The 15171-nt window shown below is 39.4% G+C and overlaps 1 protein-coding gene across 5 annotated transcripts in view; it reads right to left on the bottom strand.

Annotated features, from left to right (window-relative positions):
- The window catches only part of ADGRA3 (adhesion G protein-coupled receptor A3), a 126312-nt gene that overhangs the window by 109494 nt on the left and 1647 nt on the right, over positions 1 to 15171 (bottom strand). The gene's annotated exons all lie outside the window — the stretch shown is intronic.

Below are 15171 nucleotides of genomic sequence, written 5' to 3'. Positions count from 1 at the left end.
AGGTGAAGTCAACCACAGGTGGGGATATAGGATTAACCTTGCCTAACTAGCTCACAGTAAAATCTACAGGTGGTCTGATACCATTCGGATTTTACAACGGAATAGCTAATATACTTTAGTCATCCTGTGGTAAAAATAGCACGCACATACACACATACACCCTACCTTTTTTGGCGCAGTGAAAACAAAACAGCAGATTTGATCTAGCCCATTTGATGCATCTGAGTGGCCCATTTGACAAATTCAGATCAGAATCTAAGCTTTCATTATATTAAAAAAGTCTAGCTCTTGTGACTGCAAAGATAACCTTTCAAATGTGAATAAAGGGCAGACAGCCTGAAAAGAGAGGTATGAACTTCTCTGTCCTTTATTAATGGGACAGGAAATCTAGTTACACTTTTAAAATGTTGGCTTTAACTATTTAATTGCTTATTTTAGTGGATGGAATGGAGGCATAGTACACATTGGGAATTACTATAGGGAAGCAATTACACAGGGAGAACAGACAGTACAATGAAAGAGAATCAAAGCTTTCTTATTTAACAAAGCACAGAAATTCAAGTAGTAACAAGTACACTATTTGAAACAATTACATACAAAATAAAATCATAACACGCATTCTAGATCTTAGACTTAATTAACAAAATACTCTCATGTCTTCTAGAGTATCGCTTACCCAAAATCCTTGTAGCACTTTACAGCCAGGTTGCCTATGACCTTCATTTCATGAGACAAGCATACTGTCAGTTTGCCTCCTTGGTGAAGGATCCCATGTGTTTCTTTGCACCCCAACATATACCATAACAATCCTTGTCCTCCTCTATGAATAGAGATGGACATCTCCCTTTCCCCCTGGCTGTTTCCTCTCGTGCAGATTTCATTCTGCTCCTACCTCCCTATACAAATAAGGAGACATTGTGGGGAATATGATACACAGTACACAAATTACCCGACAGGGAGATAAGCATCTGTTAAAGCCTGAGTGAAAGAAATATTTCCAAGGTATGTCATCTCGTGGTGACCTGTCTTAACTCCAAGACCTCAAGAACCTAATTTTCAGTATAGAAACATACCAGTAACTCCTTAAATATAAGAACATAAGAATGGCCATACTGGGTCAGACCAAAGGTCCATCCAGCCCAGTATCCTGTCTACCGACAGTGGCCAATGCCAGGTGCCCCAGAGGGAGTGAACAGAGGGAGTGAACAGGCAGTGATCTCTCTCCTGCCATCCATCTCCACCCTCTGACAAACACAGGCTAGGGACAACATTCCTTACCCATCCTGGCTAATAGCCATTAATGGACTTAACCTCCATGAATACTGTATGTACTGATTTAACTGCTATTTTTTTTTTGAGAGCACATGCAAACACACAAAAACTATGTTAAAAGAATACTAAGTTTGCAAAGTTAAGCATTCCAAGTAAGAAATGCCAGAATTGAGATTGCCTAAGCAAACTTAATTTTGGCCCCTTGTGTATATGCGTTCTGACAGTGTCTTCAGAACTATGGGTAGTCACATAGATGAGCCCATCTAATCAAAATGCCCAAAATTCACTTTAGAAAGCAATAGTGGTGAATAGTTTTTAGGTCCTTTGAATTTTTATGAAGTTTTGGTGTATTTTTTTCCAATACATTTTCCATAGGAAAGTTCTGAAATTTAATTCTGGTTTAAATTTTTCCTTGGTAGTCATCCACCCATTGTTGATATTCATCTCTTCAACAAAATTGTGTACCTGCACAAAATGTCAAAATATCTCCTAAGTAAATCCTGCAAAATGCATAGTTTGGTAGGGAAAACATTTATTTCAGGTAACTTTTGCCAGTTAACTATTATAGGAGAAAATTCATGCATAAACAACTGCAAATGGAGGAACTTTGTCGCACCTCCTCTTGCATAAGAGGAAAGGTTTTTGATAAGGGTGAGGTTTGTTCCTTTTTCTCATTATCTTATTTTAGTATGGAATTGTCATAAAAATAAAGGGAAAGGTAACAACCTTTATGTATGCAGTAAAATCAAATCCCTCCTGGCCAGAGGTACAGAATCACTTACCTGTAAGGGGTTAATCAGTTCAATCAACCTAGTTGGCACCTGACCAGAAGGACCAATGCGGAAAGAAGATACTTTCAAATCTGGGGAGATAGGGCTCCAAGTGGCCCCGCCGTGAATGTTTGTTTAAATTACTTGGTGGTGGCAGCAATACCGTCCAAGGACAAGGGAAGGAATTTGTGCCTTGGGGAAGTTTTTAATCAAAGATGGTGGAATATAAGCTTAGGGGGTCTTTCATGCGGGTCCGCACATCTGTGCCTCAGAGTTCAGAGTGGGGAGGGAACCCTGACAGGAATAGTGTACCATATTGTAGTACCCACTTCTTATATGTAGTTCGCAATTCCTTACTCAAAGGCCAACATTATTTTAAAATATTTCAATGCAAGATTAAATTTGTAGAAATGTCATCACATTTATGTGATAAGTAATTAGAAATCTATATTTTTATTTATTAATTAAATCAAGTAAGAAACTGGGGTGGACTGACTTCACATGATGAAATAAATCTCGGTTTATGCAAAGAGACACATCTCCACAACCGTTAGCCTGTTTTTAAGGAGCTGGGATATGCCACTCATGACTCAAAGATTTGTTCCTACATAATATGCTGCCACATGCCACTCACACTTTGTATATAGAGTTTGAATAAGGAGCTGGGTTTTGACTGACTGTATGTGATAAAATGAGTCTTGGGTCAACATAACGGTTATGACCCTCCGAGCATCAGACTGTTCTGAAGGAAACAGAAAATGCCACTTTGCCACCCGGTTTGTTCTTGAGCAAAATGCCATATCCCTACCCCCTTCCATATGGTACAAAGAATATGAATAAGGAAATGGGTTTTGAACAGTTGTGAACAGACCAGCGAAGGAACTTTCTGAAAATATGGTTCTTTTTTTAAAGGAATTACATGCACATCTCTTTGTTTAGATCCTTTCTGGTAAACTTACTAACGTAAAACCAATGAACTCTAGTCTGCAGCTGGACAAATAATACCATGGGAGTTTCACAATCTCATCGTAATTAGGCTATGAAATTAACTCCCTGTTAACCAGATATACAATAATATCCCACAAACTAAGTATGCTCATTTGAGTTTTGAATTTAAGGAGCTCTAAAACATACAAGCTAAGCCAATCATGGGCTCAGTCTTCAGATATATTATTGAGCTCCAATGTACTGGCTACTAGTTAAACATAAAAGTAATGGTCCCTGCCCCCCTTCATATCTTCCAGTCTAAACCCCAACCCTTTTTCTGATTATAATGTGGAACTTCAATGGGGCTTTGGGTCCAAGAAGTCAATTACAGATCAGGGCTTAACTCAAACACTACTTCTTTATTATAGGTGGAGTAGACTTCCTTAACTATGGGAAAAACTACCATTTTGCATCATAAGACCATGTATTCAGTTACTTAACTTCCAAACTAACTGGTCTGATTGAAGTTTTCTATGCCAGGTGACTGCCTCAGGCTGATTTTTTATGTTTAAGGTAGAATTGTGCAGCAGTTTTTGAGAACATTCTGAGGAAAACCCATTATTTTGCCTTTGTTAAAGTCTTATAAACATTTCACTGAAAGGCCCCCATGCTTGAGCTTGACTTGATATCTGACAGAGGTCAGGGGGATGGAGGTGGTAATTGCTCTCGTTTCAAGGATGTGCCTTTTACCATCCCAGTTAAAAAATCATCCAGATTGGACCAACCTATAAGCCTTTGAAAATCAGAAGTCACACATGTTCAGTGGAGGTTGAGAGAGGCTAGAAGCATTATCCGAATATTCCATCTACACTGAGCATGTTTCATCCCTGTAACTGTTCCTCTCAACAACCACTGTGGCATGGGGCACCAGAAATGAGAGCCCAGAGACTGCCCCTCCTGTGCTCCTACTGCATTTTTCGCCTCCCCAAATGCCGGCAGCATGGAGGAAGAGGGAGGTAAGAGGCAGAAGAGGAGACTGAGCAGGAACTAGTAATAGAAGGGAGGGTCAGGAGCATGAGTTTATAACCACTCAAGCTGAACCCTCTCCAGAACCTGGAATTGAACCCAGTATTCCTGAGCCTCAACATTCCTCTACTGTCATCAGTAGGACCAGCCATGAAACCCACTGGCAAAGCATGCCTAATCCCTCTCTAGTGGCTGGTCCACAAAGGGTATGCCTACATAGCAATTTAAGACAGTCTGAGCCTGGGCTCAAGCCAAACCCCCTTTGCTTCCACACAGAAAATGTGCTAACTTAGGGCTCAGATGTGGAGTCCCAGGACCCTGCAGGGTCCGAGCCCATGTTAATCTGAGACCTAGGGTCTGAGCCCTATTGCTTTCCTGTGTGCATGCAGCCCCAGGTTGACTCAGGTCCCAGAAGTCCTCTGGATTTTTCCCAGAGTTCTTGCTCCCAGAGGAGCTGCACTGCAGGCAGACAGCACAGTGGACAGAAGTGCCATTACTGCCTGGTCGAGTGTGCTCCCTGTTCCTTTCACGGTTCCTCCTCGCTGCTGAGTGAAGCTTGCCCAGAGCATAGGGTGGATAAAAATCAATGATTTTTTGAAAAAAATAAAAAATTGTATTTTATTTAAATCAGATTTTTTTGATAAAATACTTTGAGGGAAAAAAAAACCCCTATCTAAGGATAGTTGTAATTAAGATACATTATAGCTCCAAGATCTCTCATCATGGAATAGGGATTATAAATTCTAATTCTATAGTGTGAAACTATATATATAGCTGTAAAACTAATCTGAAAAGTTTTCAAAATAAATCACTTTAAAAATATATAATGTGTATCTTCTAAAAATGAAACCTACATCTATCTCTGAGTTGTGAAGAATATGTATTAAGGTTATAACAATCAACAAGAATGCACTTTTATGTAGAAATCCATGATTAACTCGAGTCTTCCTGACTAGAATAAATTTGATTTAAATCAAATCCACCATGCTGGAGCATGGAGTAAAGTTGCCAAGTGAGAGGCGGCTCCCAGCCACCGGGATGTTGCGGTCATCCCTCCACCAGCTGGGCAATCGGCCGCTCCCCCTACCTGCAGGGCAGCTGCTTGGCCCTCGCTCCACTCTCTAGCCACTGCTACCAGGCACCCTCTGCCATTCCTGGGGCTATGTGTGCAGAGATGCCCAGGCAGAGTGGACTGTCAGGGTGGCGAGTGGGAGCCAGCCCCAAAACTTCCCTGCAGCCTCCTCCGGCAATGGCTCTGGCTCCTCCTTGCTGTGGGGAAGTTTTGGTGCTGGCTCCCACTCGCTGCCCTAATGATGCACGGAACCCTGTGCACACAGCCCCAGGGAGGCCCTGGGAGCAAGGGCCAGAGAGCAGAGCAGGGTGGATTTTATTTAAATCAAATTGATATAAATCACTAGTTAGGAAGACTGGATTTAATCATGGATTTCTATATAAAAGTTGTCAAGGTTCCTTCCCCACTCTGATACATCTGGTACAGATGTGGGGACCTCCATGAAAACCTCCTAAGCTTACTTTTACCATTTTAGGTTAAAACTTCCCCAAGGTACAAACTATTTTGCCCTTTGCCCTTGGACTTCCACTGTCACCACCAAACGTTCGACTGGGTTTATTGGGAAAACGTTGTTTGGGAATATCTTTCTCCCTAAAAACCTCACCAAAACCTTGCACCCCCTTGCCTGGGGAAGGCTTGATAAAAATCCTCACCAATTTGCATAGGTGAACACAGACCCAACCCCTTGGATCTTAAGAACAATGAAAAAAGCGTTCAATTTCTTACAAGAAGAATTTTAATATAAGAAAAGGTAAAAAGAATCACCTCTGTAAAATCAGGATGGTAAATACCTTACAGGGTAATTAGATTCAAAACATAGAGAATCCCTCTAGGCAAAACCTTAAGTTACAAGAAAGACACACAGACAAGAATATTCATTCTATTCAGCACAGTCTAATTTCTCAGCCATTTAAAGAAATCATAATCTAACGCATATCTAGTTAGATTACTTACTAAATTCTAAGACTCCATTCCTGTTCTGTCCCAGGCAAAAGCATCACACAGACAGACCCTTTGTTTCTCCCTCCCTCCAGATTTGAAAGTATCTTGTCTCCTCATTGGTCAGTGTGGTCAGGTGCCAGCAAGGTTATCCTAGCTTCTTAACCCTTTACAGGTGAAAGGATTTTTCCTCTGGCCAGGAGGGATTTTAAAGGTGTTTACCCTTCTCTTTATATTTATGACAAAAGTGTGTTCTTGTTGGTTGTTATAACCTTAATAGATATTCTTCACAACTCAGAGATAGATGTAGGTTTCATTTTTAGAAGATATACATTATACATTTTTAAGTGATTTATTTTGAAAACTTTTCAGCTTAGTTTTACAGCTATATCAGAAAATGAACGATTGGTTATTTCATTTACCAAAGGCAACTGAAGCAGATATTTATGAAATCATTGGGAGGTGAACTATTTCCAATTCAACAGATAATCATTAATATTTGAAGGATTTTCTTGCCATGCTGTATTAGGAGGAGAACACCACCAGACAGATATTTAAATTGTTTTATTTAACAAAAACAACGTTATGTATTCTGGATTATTTTCTTCAACAGGAAACATAATATTTTAACAAAACAAGCATCTGAATTTTTGAATTTAGTGAAACATTCACTTTTTTAAAATCATATGTTTTTGTTAAAATTGTTTTAACTAAAATAGTTAAATGAAATATTTAAAACATAAAAACAAAAATTAAATTGACTAGGTCAGCCAGGTCAACATGAGAAACTTAAAATATTGGCTTCTGCAGTTAACACTCGTCTTCACCTTCATTTTCCTGTTTGTTCATAATCTGGAAAAGAAAAAGCAAGCTTTCTTGCTTTTACAGGTCCCAAACAATTTCTCAATTTGGAATGAACTTATCCCAAATAAGAAAATATTCTTTCTACACCGGCAGAAGCAGTTACTGCTGTTAAAAGTGAGATTATCACTTCAACAGTCTCTGAATCCAAGTGCTTAAGTGACTTCCATGAGTTCACTAGTGTGACTCTCTTTAAAACATCATCATCAAACATATATTTCTTGAATGGTTCACCTTTAGCTCTGAAGTTTATTACAGTTGGCATTATGGAGGCAAGAATGCTGGATGTCCATGTCATAGCCAACTCCTCTTCTTCAGCAGTTACGGTTTGACCCTGGTACCGAGTATTGAGAATATTTGCAAGAAAATGAGCTTTGTGCTTGTCCCATTTGTTTTTTTAATGCTTGTAATTTAACGCTGTCACTGCATATTTCTCTTTTTAGGAGCTCACTGAGTTCCTTCCAAATTTCAACAGTGTCCGCAATAAAACAGCTATTTCCCTGCATTTTGTTTAAGGCTACAGAAATAGGCTTCAGGCTAATCAGCATGTGTTCAACATTTCTCTTAAGCCCAACATTGAGAACTTTGGCTGTGACAATACCATCTATTTTTTCACAATTTTGTTCACAAACTGTCATCAGATCAGGCCAGTCCTTGATATAGTGCTCAAAACAGTCTACTACGGAATTCCATCGCACTCATGTGGGAGAGTTAGCTTAGTTTCTCCCACTTTTTTCAGAGCAGCTGCTGCGAAGTGGCTGTTACAGAAGTCAACTGCGTGTGTTTAGTGGCTGTGTAGACATATCCGTAGACACTAAAGCTCAGAGTTCCCTGACACAGGTCAGTTGATGCAAGTCCCACTAACCCTAGGCTTATGTTGCTCTATAATCACAGCAATAGAGAAAAATAGCCTACTACTGCTACAAGTTATTAGCTCAAGCAGTTAAGCACCATACTGTGGATTTAAAGGTTCCAACTGTGCTAATGACGAGATGGAATTTATTTTTTCAGTCTTAATGAAAGTTTAAGAAGTTACATAAAAAAATCCTTCACTGAAAGAATGATAAGGGTGCAAAGTCAAGCATGGGAAACCTTAATTCTGGCATTTCTTAACTTTTGAGTACTAGTGGACTTTGCAAGTGTAATGTTCTTGTTCTTTTAATGTAGCCTTCTGTTTATATTTACATGCACACAATAAAAATAAATTTAATTTTCACTAAAAGCAGACTAAAATGGCTGCATTTTACACACATACAAAGACTTCAGTTCTAATTTACGTGCAAGTCAACAACATTACCTATAGTGCAACAAGTCATCATAATACAGAAAACTAAAAAAAAATTCAAAGACATTTAACTGCCCTTTGGAAATTGACGAGGTACAATGTATAAATTCAAGCACAATTTTGCCAACCTGCATCAAATACATCAAGTTTATAAATAAAGGATTGGAGGCAGGTGGGAGAGGGTTGACAAATGTGAACTACAATCATTCAAGCCCCTGGGCATCTCAAAGGAGTTTACTTGTTTCAGAAGAGATCTTAATATTCTTCTGAACAATTCATCTGTTCCAAGGAGTAAGTTCAGTCAGGTAATTCAAAGTTCCAGAACTGACGTGAGGTAAAAGAACCCCACAGCTCAGAGTCAAACAGCTATGAATTTACTTCATTGCTGATGAAGAGAAATTCTGTCAGCAGATATGTATTTTTACAACATGCACGGGACTTAAAACTGCAAATTTTATTTAAAGCCTGTTTTCAATATGACCCTAACATTACTGATTATCATCTTTTGTACCAAAACTAAGGCCCAACCATGAAATCAGCTCAGTGAACGATCAGTGCCTCAATTTGCATCATACCTTGACTGTGTAAATAATTCCATTTCAAGTCTATACGATATGCCTTTTTGTTTTTTAATAGAAGCGGTCTCTCTGGTATATCTAGATCAGTGTTTTTCAAACCGTGAGTCGCGGCATGTAAGGCACTAGGTTGCCTTCCTCCGGTCAGCACCGCCAACCAGGACATTAAAAGTCCCGTCGGCGGTGCTGCCCAGCTAAGGCAGGCTAGTGCCTACTTTTTCCGACAACGCGCTGTGCCCCGGAAGCAGCCAGCAGCAGGTCCGGCTTCTAGGCAGGGGGCCAAGTGGCTCCGCGCGCTGCCCCCAACCTGAGCTCCACACCCCCATTGGCCAGAAACTGTTGAATTGGAGCTGCGGGGGGGGGGGGGGGCAGTGCCTGTGGGCAAGAGTCACGCAAAGCCGCTTGCGCGCCTCCGCCTAGGAGCCGGATCTGTTGCTGGCCGCTTCCAGGGCGCAGCGTGATCTGCAGTCCCAGGACAGCCGGGAAGCCAGCCTCTGCACCCTGGCTGCACCGCTGACCGGAAGCCGCCCGAGGCAAGTCCGTGCCCCAAACCGCATGCCCCAATCCTGTGAACCAGCCCAGAGCCCCCCAAACCTGGAACCCCTTCCTGTACCCCAAACCCCTCATCCCCGGCCCCACCCCAGAGCCTGCACCCCCATCCCAGAGCCCTCACCACCTCCTGCACCCCACCCCTTACCCCAGCCCTGAGCCCCCTCCCACAACCTGAACTGCTCATTCCCGGCCCACCCTGCAGCCCTCACCCTTGCACCCCAACCCTCTGCCCCAGTCCTGAGCCCCCCCCCACACCCTCCAAACCCCTCAACCTCAGCTCCGTTGGGTCGCAGGAATCAACAATTTTCTTCAACTGGGTGCCCAGAAAAAAAAGTTTGAAAACCACTGATCAAGATTACAACTTGTGTAATTTGAGTTAACCGGTAACCAACTGAAGTTAACCAGCACCTTTGTAAATGCTAATCCAGACACTCAACTCAAGTTACAATAAGGCCATAAACTAGTCTAGACATACCCTTTCTTCTCTCCTGGACTTTTTCTGTTCCAGATTATCTTTTTAAGGGGCAAGCGCAAAATTGAAAAAAGAGAGAAAACGGGTTTGTTTTACAGGACATCAGTTTAAAACATCTAGCTAGGCAGTTAGAAATAACAGAAGTACTTGTGGCACCTTAGAGACTAACAAATTTATTAGAGCATAAGCTTTCATGGGCTACAGCCCACTTCATCGGATGCACAGAACAGAACATATAGTAAGAAATTACATATATACATACAGATAAGTTGGAAGTTGCCATACAAACGGAGAGGCTAATTAGTTAAGATGAGCTATTATCAGCAGGAGAAAAAAACATAGGCAGTTGTCTTTCTAGACTCCAACTAAAAAATTAAACTCAAATTAATATTCCTGAAACATTATGAAGAATGACTGTATAATTGTTTATTACCTTTGGAATTGTCACAGGAGAAAGAATGCATGTCAGCGCACCTGATTAGTTGAATGAATTTGCCAACCCTGCCAACATCTACCACCAAACTAAGGAGAAGGAAGAAATATGAAAGAGCCTGATCAATAGCCACAAATGGACTTCATCTAAAGGTTCTTGGATTTTTCCTTCCTTCATTCTACCCTCCATTTTTTGCCTGCCTTGTACCCAAGTCAACTGGAGTAAATGGTTTCAAGAGAAATGTTTATTCATTGAATTGTGACAAGTTACACACTATGAGCTGCACTGAAGTCATTGGAAGTTTTGCCATTAACTTCAATGAGGTCAGGGTTTCATTCAGTGCTTTTAATCTCCCTTAGCGAGTCCTTCCCCATCCCTGAGAAAAAAAACAAAACAGCATCTTAGCATTACAGTAAAAAGAGTTTAGAGTAAACTAAAAGCTACTATGAAGCTTTTTTCATCTAGTTAAAATGAAGCCCATCTACATCAGAGTGACCAATTTTCAGTCTCTCTGGCAATCCCCTAATCCAGGGGTTTTCAACCTTTTTCTTTATGAGCCCCCCCGCAACATGCTATAAAAATTCCCCAGCCCACCTGTTTTTCTCCACAACAACTGTTTTTCTCCATATTCAGTAGATTAAAAGCCAGGGTTGGCATTCGGGGATAGCAAGCAGGGCAAGGGATTGGGGCCTGACACCACAGGTGGCTCTGCTAAATTAAATTGCTCAGGCTTTGATTTCAACCCTGAGTGGCTGGGCTCGGGCTTCAGCTTTCTTCTCTGGGCCCCAGCGAATCTAACAGCTGCCCCTGCTCTCTGATTTATTTTGTCAGACCCCCTGAAACCTGCTTGCGGGTCCCCAGGGGGTTCTATACCAGTCCCAAACCAGTTTTTGTGGTTTTAAAACCCTTTAACTTATTTTTAAAAATACTTCGTCCTCTCGTCATGTGAAAGACCCACACAAACAGCAAGGAAAAGCAATTGATTATACAGAGCAAACAGTGAAACTGCTAAAAAAAAAAACACAAACAGTTCTCAAATGCACAAAGCACAGAAACTGAAAAGAAAGAACAAAATAAAACTTCTTCTTTAATCAGTTAATGATCTTACTTCTCTTCACGACAAGTATAAAATTTCAAAGGTAATTATTATTTTTAAATGTACTGTTTCCCCCTGTAAGTTAATCTTGAAAATAGCAAGGAAGAAGTTATTTACTCTAATTTACCATTGCTTTTTATGACAAAAAGTTAAATTATATAACAACTGCAAACACACTTTCACAGGTTTTGCTGAGTTGACATGCTTCTTATTCAAAGCCCATTTGGACGTGATGCTTTAGCCCTGTTGCTTGATAACTGAAGATAAGAATTATAAACCCAGTAAATTCTGAACATATGTAAGAGAGCGGGAAACACATAAAACAAAAACAAAAACAGCTGAGCTTATGGTTCTTACCCAACCCCCATAACAAAAAAAAAAATATGGGGTGCATCCCACCTTTTCTCTTATTTTTGGCCTTCATGTTTCTATAAGAAAGATTTTTTTTTCTGCTGTACTTTATTTTGAAGATATCAGGAATATCAAGTTATATTTTCTGGTTTTGCTGTAGAACTTGAAGATTTTTAAGGATGTGGTATATAATGAATCGTATAGAGAAGGTAGAATTACTATAAATATTTGATCTTTCTCATAACAGGAGTAAGGGGAAATTCAGTGAAACTGAAATGCAGCAAGTTTAACACACCGTTAGCCTGTGGAATGCCTATATCCCATATATCATGGAGGCAAAGAGCTTAACATGATTCAAAGAAGGATTGGCTATACTGATAAGAACAGAGATAGAACAGCAAAGATTTAAAAAAAAAAAAACAAGCAAAGTTAATAAATCAAGGGTCTGGAAGAGATAAATCCACATGCTTCAAGACATAAACCAGCTCCTAACTAGTGGGATTGGGAAGAAACTTTCTTTGTGAGTAGGTCACTCTATAACTCTCTATTTGAGTACTTTCCTCTGATAGTGGCTAAAACAGAATACTGAACTAGATAGACCACTGATCTAGACCATTCTGGCAAATTCTATGTTCTTAAAATATCATTTCTTCTCTCACTGGCTTGGTGCATCTGATGTCCTAATCCTACCAGGTTCCCTGTCATAATCCTGCTTTTCCTGGAAGACTTGATGGACTAGACTTGAATTTCTAATAAAAAAATGTAAAGCCCTTTTCGGGCCTTATATTAAACATGATTAGGCTTGGAAGCGTTAGATTGTATCAGTAAATGTTGGTAAACACCAGTTTCATCATATGCACCCAATCAATAATAAAAATTTACAGATAGGCAAAGTAAAAAAAGGTTCCTTGAGAACTTATTCGATGTGGTCATTAAATAATTAGTCTGACACTCCCATAATTTCCTGCTACTGTGAAAATTTAAATTGATACAAATAAAAGTTTATTTTAAACATTTATATTATCCATCAAAATAATAAAAAAAGATTTCTGACAAGCCTATATATAATAAAGAAGTGAAAAAGGACACAAACCTTCCTCCTCCCTTTTTGTAAGACTCTCTTAAGTAGAATTAAAGTTTACAGAATAATATAACAAAGTTTCTCTTGCATCTAGATTCCTGTTGGATTTTTTCAGTAAGAGAATCAATGAGTAGTTTTGTTCCAAATCACAAGGAGGAACCTTCCATTAAATTTTCCCCTATCCACCCAGACGATGAACTATTAAGTGATATGTTTCAGTGTAGCAGCCGTGTTAGTCTGTATTCGCAAAAAGAAAAGGAGTACTTGTTAGTCTCTAAGGTGCCAAAAGTACTCCTTTTCTTTTTATTAAGTGATATGCTAGCTTTAAAATATGCTACTTGCCAGCAAAATATGTTCAAATCCTAAGCAATTACTTATCCAACCTGATAATGTTGCAGGTGAGAGTTCTATGGCACAATTTCCAGCATCCATGGTGCTTAACAATGTACTTCAGAAGCCTTCAGTACCTTTATTATCTAAAACATTCTTCATGTACGCCATTGGTAAACTCAATAAAGGAACAGACCTCTCAAAAAATATGGTTGTCATAAATGACAATACAATGTTCTAAATCTTTCAAAAAGTATTTTCCATAACAGAATATGGTAGCAACTGTCTTATAGAAAATGTGTTGAATTCAAAAACAAGTCAAAGATTTTTAAATATTTATCTTTTTCAGCTTCAGAGCACTGTTATACATTAGTCCTCACAACGTATTTGTGTAGTAGATATTATCCTAATTTTAGAAATAGACAAGCTATGGAAAGCCAATTTTTTCCTTACACTGTATCTATTTAAAGATCATATGTGATAAAAATGCAATCTACAAAGACTAGCGTATACATGAAATAGAGGGAAAATATGATGAGAGAGAAAAAGCAACTTTCAACAGGAATTATAAACCTCAATCCAACTAAAAACAAAAGTAATTTACAAAGTTTTCTATTTACATACATTGACTAATGAAGAAATTCTGCATGACAAAATAAATCAAGTAATTCTTCTCAACTGTGTGCGCGCGCGCATGGTCCGTCATTTCGACGATGACATTACCATGCTCTCTTCTTTTTCTCTCTTCTGAACTACTTAAGGCCCTAAAACTGTGATAGTAGTAAACAGTACTTGAAAATTTACCTGACATCTACTTGCCAGAGGTAGATATGAAAGAAAGAAATATGTCCACCCTCAAGACCTGGAGTAGCACCTTGGCGAGAAGCCCAACCCCTTCTCAATGCAAGCAGATGGATCTGAGGATCTCTGCCATGGTGCTGTACCTGGATCCTGCTTCGGAACTATTTTTCACATCTGTCTCTGGTTAGTAGGTGCTAGATGAATGTGTAGTTCCAGTAGCCTCTAGCTGCTGGAAAGGAGAAGGACTGTTTTGTTTCTTCTCTCCCTCCCACCCCAGAGCTTCTTGGTGGTTTCCAATACTTTACACCTCCCCATCCTCCAATTTTGTTTGTTTGTTTCCTTTCTTTCCCATAGTTGTAGTTCATGCCTCTGCTGCTGATAGCTTTCCATAAGCAGTAACAGTGTGACATTGACAGCATATTTAAAAATGTCACTTCTGTCCATGCTGTTCTGAATAACAGAGGTGAAACTGACCAGATTCCTGCTAGTTTCATGCTGCTACTACTGAGCAAAGCTATGAGTGTTGGTACTGACCTGGTCTATCTGCACTCAGAGAAAAATATATCATTACATTTATTTTTTTTAATTAAAAAAGTTAAATTCTGCAGAAACTGATGACTTAGGACGCCATGTTTGCTAGGAAAGATTTCCACTTGCTATCGGAGAGTGGATTTTTCAAAGTTCTAGCAGAAGATGTAACTATATTAGTTTCCAACTATATTTTCATAGACTTCTTGATATCACATCCATTTTGAGCTCACTCACATAATGCAACATGATGCTTGCATCCTTTTGCTACAGTAAATCTGACTTGCCTTGGAATGAGAACATTTCCCCTATTCTCAAGGGCTATACTTCAAACCCAAGAACCATCTATGCCTAATGCTACAGACACTTATAAATGTGAGTTGTCCACCTGACTTCAGTGGGACTAGCTCACATGCATAGAGCATATGTAAGTATATGCGGGGCCTTACATTCTAATAATTCCAAAACCATGTTATTCTATCCAAGCTACAACAGCTGCGGATTCATTGCTTCCAGACAACAGTATCCTGGTGTAGATGGATTTTATACAATACCAAACTAAGACCTCAAGAAAATCAGAATGATAAAAATGGTTCTCTCTTATTTTTTTTAAACTGGCTTAATATTAGGCCATCCATTTTCATTTAATTTCTACTATTAAAAAATGTAAGCATGTAGTGCCATCTACTTGTTAAACTTCTAGCAGATTTGTTTATATTTAGGATAAATCTGAAGTTGTGGGCCTTCAAGTTTTGATTTTGTTTTTTGTTCAAAGTTGAATAAAATACTTAGCACTCAGT

The sequence above is a fragment of the Dermochelys coriacea genome, chromosome 4 (genome assembly GCF_009764565.3).
Source record: "Dermochelys coriacea isolate rDerCor1 chromosome 4, rDerCor1.pri.v4, whole genome shotgun sequence".
In the NCBI taxonomy this organism is placed as follows: Eukaryota; Metazoa; Chordata; order Testudines; family Dermochelyidae; genus Dermochelys; species Dermochelys coriacea.
The sequence above is the reverse complement of the archived record's forward strand: the minus strand, read 5'-3'. Positions and strand labels throughout refer to the sequence as shown.